At 42.9% G+C, this 6,522-nt stretch overlaps 1 long non-coding RNA gene across 1 annotated transcript in view; it reads left to right on the forward strand.

Annotated features, from left to right (window-relative positions):
- Window positions 1-1,719: 1,719 nt before the first annotated feature.
- LOC109298191 overlaps window positions 1,720-6,522 on the forward strand; it is an 8,489-nt gene continuing 3,686 nt past the window's right edge. Inside the window, exons 1-3 of the long non-coding RNA XR_002097520.1 lie at window positions 1,720-1,730; window positions 2,878-2,883; window positions 5,437-5,445. This is a non-coding gene — a long non-coding RNA (uncharacterized LOC109298191). The remainder of the gene's footprint in view (window positions 1,731-2,877; window positions 2,884-5,436; window positions 5,446-6,522) is intronic.

Consider the following 6,522-nt stretch of genomic DNA (forward strand, 5'->3'; position numbering starts at 1 on the left):
TTCCAACTTTTCAGGATGGATTCATACACCTATTCCAGTGTGGGATCTTGCTTGATTCCTTGGCCAATCATCATACAGGTTACTGGGGAATACTCCAGCTGAAATAAAGTAATGATTTGAGTAGAATCTGTTTCTGTTACATCAGGTTCTTTCACAGGTGAATGAGAAAATCCAATGCGAGAAAGGCCATGTGCCTTTGTTGTTTTGTATTTAATGTCATAAGTGTAACCAGTTAAAAAGAGCACCCACTATTTAATATGTGCTGCACTTGTCCCAGACACTCCTTTTGTAGGATGGGTTGTTAATCTGTGACTAATGTAAACTTTTTCTCATAAGAGTATTAACTATATTTCTTTACTCCCCACACCATATGTAATTTCATTCTGTTGCTGTAACTGTGATGCAAATGCTATGGGCTGTTCAGTTCCATCAGCCATAGTATGTGAACACAATGCTATGTAAGGATGCATCACATACTAGCTTGCCTGGCAACAGTGGTTAAACTGTACAAGTACAATATCAGATTTCATCAGCATTTTGCTTCTAAGGAGGCCTTTTGATACTCATGTGACCAAATCCATTTATGGTTTGTTTAGAGCAAACAATTTAAAGAGTACACCACAGTTGCTAGGTTTGGTAAATCTCCTATAGTCATTAATAAATCTTAGAGAAGAGCTACATTTCAAAACATCTTTTGGCTGTGAGGCTTCTAAGACTGCTTTAATCTTCTCTTGCAGTTTATGTAGATTTTGCATATCATTAACATCATTGCAATTAGCAACTGACTCTGAAAAATTTTCGTGTTGCACAATTTGCTCACAACATGTACTCTTCTAGAAGTTCTAATACTCTTCAAATTTCTCAAATGTTCTTTGGCAGACAAGGTTCTTTGGGTGAATCTGATATCTTTTATTAGACCAACTTAAATAGTTGGAAATGTTTTTTTAGCAAGCTTTCAGGTTTAAAAACCCTTCGTCAGGCTGAGGAAGTCTCTGCAGTTGGTGCCTGCTCTTCCTGGATGGAATGAATAGTAAAGAAGCCAGAGGCTGGGCTGGACTGCATGCAAGACAGGCAGTCAGTGAAGATGTAAACTGAGGAGTCAGTGGGTGAGAGACAGGCTGGGTGAAGGGGAGAATGGGGATGAAAGTAGCTCAGATGTTTTTCATCATTTTTACCAGTTAGAATACTGTCATCCAAATAACACTGTTCATGGAAGACCTTGTAACTCTTGATCCATTGCTTGCTGTCATATAGCAAGAGCAGAGGCAATGCCAAGCACTACCTTATTATACTGATATAACCCTTTCTGCAGACTTCTACTTCCTTCTGTAAGTTATCTTGTCTTAAATCAATTCTGTTACATCTCTGCCCCCTGGTAGTGTGGTAAAACTGTGCTCCAGTCACTCTAGGCAGTCCAATTCAGTAGCTACCTTGGCATGCAAGCTTTATAGAATTGGCTGACCTTTGTGAAACTTGGCTTAGGTGTTTTCATTTATCATCATCCTAGCCTTGATATGTTTTGAAGTTCTTGAGACTTCCCTGAAAACTTCAATGTCATGGTTTAATATATATCTAAACTGTTGTTTGGCTGGTTCTGCAGGGAACTTTTAAAGTGCCTGCAGCATCATTATACAATTCCAGTTCAGAGGAATCTCTTTTATCCATTCCTGAACCCCCAAAGAGGGCCCTCCTTTTTAAGTGATGTATAAGTCTAAGAGGTGCCACTTATTGTTATATTCTACGGGTACTTACATAAAGCCCTTTAGCAGAATTATCTTTCCTGTGTATGTTTTTAAAAACACAGGGGTCTCCTTTAATTAAATATTTTTAAAACAGCGGGGCTCGACCTTTTGGCTCCATGGGCCAGATGAAGGGCACAAGGCTGCTCCACAGGCCAGACTGGGCCCGATGCTGCCTCTGTCTAGCCCACATGCATGGATTGGGTTCCATGTAGACTGGGCCCAGCCCTGCACACACGGATTGGACCCCAGGGTCCTGCACCAGATCCTGCCTGTTGGGATTGGGCCCTGCATACCTGATCCAGTGTCCAGGACCACGCTATCTGGGCCATGTGGTTCAGAAATTTGACACCAGAGAAAAGCATTGTCACTAGTTACTTGAAGCCAAATTTTCAGACTTGTGGGGAGCCCAACAGAGGGGGTGAAATAGTGCCAGTGCTGTATCTAGTTTGCATACTGGAGGTTGACCACCCCTGTTTTTAAAGGTTTTTTTTTTCATATTTGGAATGTGAGATTGCTGACACTGCAGAGCCTACATCCAACTCAATTTTAATGGTTTTGCCAGCAACCTGGGATGTCAGCCAGATGGCTCATTTATCACCCTTGTTCACATGATATAGGCCCAGAATAGCTGCTCGACTCTCACTATTACATACTGTATAACTTTTTATTTCCTTTTCTTTACCACACACTCTTCTTTACTTCTCTTGGCACAGCACACTGCCAGATATGTCCTTTTTTACTACAATTTTGGAAATAGTGTTCCTTCAACCAGTAATTATTTGGGATATGTTATCTTTTTCCACACCAGTAGCACACATCAGGCTGCTGCCAACTCTGGGTCTTACATTGCATATTTAATGATTAATTATCTCCTATTTCCATAGCAATTCTATGGTATCATTTGCTGCAGTATCCATAGCTAACCCAACCTCAATAGCACATTTAAAGGTGAGTTATTCCTTTGTTAGGAGCTTCCTTTGTACAGCTCCTGCCCACACAAAAACCTGTCTCAGAGCCTCATTAAGTCCATCCTTACAATTGCAATGTTCAGATAACTTCTGTAACTCTTTTACAAATGAGGAAATAAATTCACCTTCAAGCTGATTTCTCTTACAGAAACCGAACATTTCTGCAGTAATCAGTGGCCTGGGTCCCAGATGCTTTTGGACAATTTTCATTAATTCCTTAAAGATTTTGTTTGATGGCATTTATGGGGTGAGAAGATTGTGCAGTAAACTATATGATTTTTGTTGCATTAAACTTAGAAACACAGCTACATGTTTCTGTGGTGGAATCTCATTTACTTCAAAAAAACTGCTTCAGCCACTTGATATGCATAGACAAGCCCACCAGGGTGCTCTCATAAGCCCAAATTGTTTCAATATAAGCAGCCATTTTGAGTTCCAACAGCTTTTAAATGCTCACAATTAAAGCAAAAATTTCAGCTTAATTTAATGCATGGCCATCTTGTGGAATCTTTGTCACCATTTATGTTTGTCCAGAGCATAAATAAGTGCTCCAACGACAAGGATGGGAAAAAATGCTTTATATTATAAAGATGAAGTAAAAGCAAACATTCATTGCCATTAGCAGATTCAACAGAAAGTAACTTTAGATCAACACATTCACATATATAGCAACCGTCTTTTAGTTGTACAGAAATAGCTTACATTTTTATTTGTTAGACTGTCTGGAAATATTCATGTTTGAACAAAAACAGCACCTGAAAAATTTGTTTGAACGCTTAACTTTGAGAATTTAAAGTAGGCTTAAGTAGCCTTTTAGAATGAAGGGAATGCAGCAAATTCCATTTCAGTTTTAAACACCAAAATAATACTCATGCCTCTTGTGTGTCATTCTTGATATTTATACTGACTGATGTTTCTAATTTCCACCCGGGTACAATGTTTGCCTTGTGTTTCCTTTTTGAGCTTACTTAGAAAATTCCATTATGGATAAATTACCTCTGGGCATGTCTACATGTACATTTACACTGGTTTAAAGTTACCATGCAGTAAATTACTGCGCAGTAAGTGGGAATAGGCCAGGGTTTACGTGTGCAGGTATTAAAGCACATTAATGCTGTGTGTAGACTGATTTAGGACTAAAGTTAATCCCAAGTCAGTCCACATGCACAGTGTTACTGCACAGGAAGGTGTCTACATATTTGTTACTGCGCAGTAACTAATTGGGCGTAAATTTGATACCGGCATGGTGCAGGTGTGCCTGTCTAAGACTGAGCAACTGTTGTCAAGCAGCTCAAGGCCTGGTGATTTGTTGATTCGGATCACTGCCCCGATTCGATTCGGCCAAATCTGAAGATTCAATGCTGATTCAGGGAATCAGTGATTCCGCCATAGACACAGCTTTAAATGTTTTTTCCACATACCTTGAGGTACCAGGTGTGCCTTGTGAATGCTGTGATGGTGGGGCGAATGGAGTGTCCCACAGGATTGTGCCCCCACCCCTCCCACGTGCTCAGTGGTGAACCCAGAAGTGGATTGGAACTACTTCCAGTCCACTTCTGGGTATGCTGCTGAGCATGTTACGGGGTCCCCCGTGTCCCTTCAGCTCGGCAATTGGCCACGGCGGGACCCTAGGTGCCCCCCCAGACCTAGGAGGCACCAGTTGCCAAGCTGGGGGGGGCATGGGGAAGCCTCCCAGCACACTCCCTGGTGGACCTGGAAGTGGACAGGAAGTACTTCAGGTCCACTTCTGGGTATGCTGGTAAGTGCACTGGGGAGCCCCCCAACACTTACGTGGGACGCTCCATCTGCCCCATCACTGCAGCATTCATGAACTGCCTTGTACCTTGAGATATATAGAAAGAACATTTAAAGCTGTGGCTATATCCAGATTGCCAAATCTTTCCAAATCTCTCCAAATCAATTCAGAGGGTTCCAATTTGATTCAGAGAGATTAAAGGGTCTCCTGATTCAATTCAGATTTGGAGATCCAGCCACCGAACAGGGCCAAATCTCTGCTGAATCAAATCAGGGACTGAAGATTCCCTATTTTTAATGCTCCCTCAGAGACATTGGGTGTTGGCTACAGTCAAGGCTGGGAACTTTGGGGTGTGCCAATGTTCTTGCTGGGAGCAAAGCGCGAGGTTCCTGGCTAGAGGGTCTTGCCCTCTGTTTAGGAGCAGACTGATCACCATATTTGGGGTCAGAAAGGAATTTTACCCCACAGTCGGATTGGTATGGACTGTGGGAGGGGGTTTTGCCTTCCGCTGTAGAGGTGGCATAGCTCTCTATACAGGATATCTTGAGCATATATTGACAACATTTCATAGAAGCAGGACATTGGCTGCCATGGCTCCCCTGCTTTACATGTGGAATGTTCAGGTGTGCTCTGCTGGCTTGATGGCCACCATAGTTCTAACAGATGTCCATATTGATCACATTTACTCCACTTATACTGACCTGCCTTTTCCTGAGGCTCAAGTTACTTCACATCAGGCTACTTTTCTTAATTCCTTAAGATGTCTCTGCTCATAATTGTTTTCTCACGCTGTATGCAGTTCCTTCAGCTTTACTTATTTATAATTTATGAAATACCAGTAGGAAAAAAAAAAGGCATGAGAAACAAGCAGCTCATGTCTCAGCCTGTAACCCCGGGATTGAGGCCAACATCAGAGTCTTCCACAGACGAGAAGCAAGAAATTATAGTATTCTATAGCAGGGAGTAGGAGAGAATTATGGTATGAGACACTGCATTAGCTGCATTAGTAGATCCATTTGAAGTGTTTTATCCTGGTTTTACTCTTGTCCTATGGTAATTTAAAGCTAAATAAGGGCAGTTTGTAACATAATAAATCAGCTTCTAAATTACCATGGTTTAGCTTCTATGTACAGCTGGATAGAGCAGATATTCAGAACAGCTCCAAGAGATCAACGTGAAACTGTGGTATATGCTCCTCCCTTTTTCAATCCATATTTCTGTTTCATCTGTGTATATCTTTGGTGGACTTGGAGGTGAAGTAAGCAAAACCCAGAACTGCAGGTCCTTGAAGAGAAACATCTAGAAATGTGATGAGATCTCTCATCCAGACTAGGCACTGCCTAGAGAATTTTCCAGCTCTTGTTTCGAATTTGACCAACTGGGCAGACAAAGTATGAAAATAGTAAGTCAGAAGGAGTAGAGTTCAGTAAAAGGAATGCTCCCTGGAAAAGACAGACCTTAGTATCTAATCGTGTGTGAATATGGAAGTATTTGATTTGGATTTGGTTGATTCAGAGGACAGTGATTCACTGTCCTGAATTAATTTGGCCAAATCAGCTTCAGAACATTCAGCTCTGATTCAGACAGGTTTGGTGATTCAGATCAGCCAGGGAGAGGCAGGCAGAGCTGGGTGGTTCCTCTGGCTGTGCCTGCCTCTCCCTGGATGGGGAGAGCTGTGGGAGAAGTCCCCATGGCTGCCCTGCCTAGCCCTATCCTTTTCCCAGCTCCAGCCTAGTCCTGGCACTTAAAAAAAAAGAAAAGAAAAATCTCCACACTCACTGGATGCAGGAATGGTAACTGGGGCCTCTGGGCACTTGTGGCAGAGCCCCCCCTCCACAGCGCAGGGCAGTGGAGGGCAGTGTGGATTTCCACCCCCCTGGCACCCACACACTGTCTGGGAGTTGGGACTGAGCACTGCTAGGTTCCGGATGACTTCTGGAGTGGCCCCAGTTCCCAGGCGGTATGCAGTGCCCTGCCGAGCTGCATTGCACCCATGCAATGTGACCACTGCCATGTGGGTGCCAAGCAGGGGTGGGGGGAGATCCCTGATGCCCCC

Source organism: Gavialis gangeticus, unplaced genomic scaffold (genome assembly GCF_001723915.1).
Source record: "Gavialis gangeticus isolate Ggan-Ray unplaced genomic scaffold, GavGan_comp1, whole genome shotgun sequence".
Taxonomy (NCBI): Eukaryota; Metazoa; Chordata; order Crocodylia; family Gavialidae; genus Gavialis; species Gavialis gangeticus.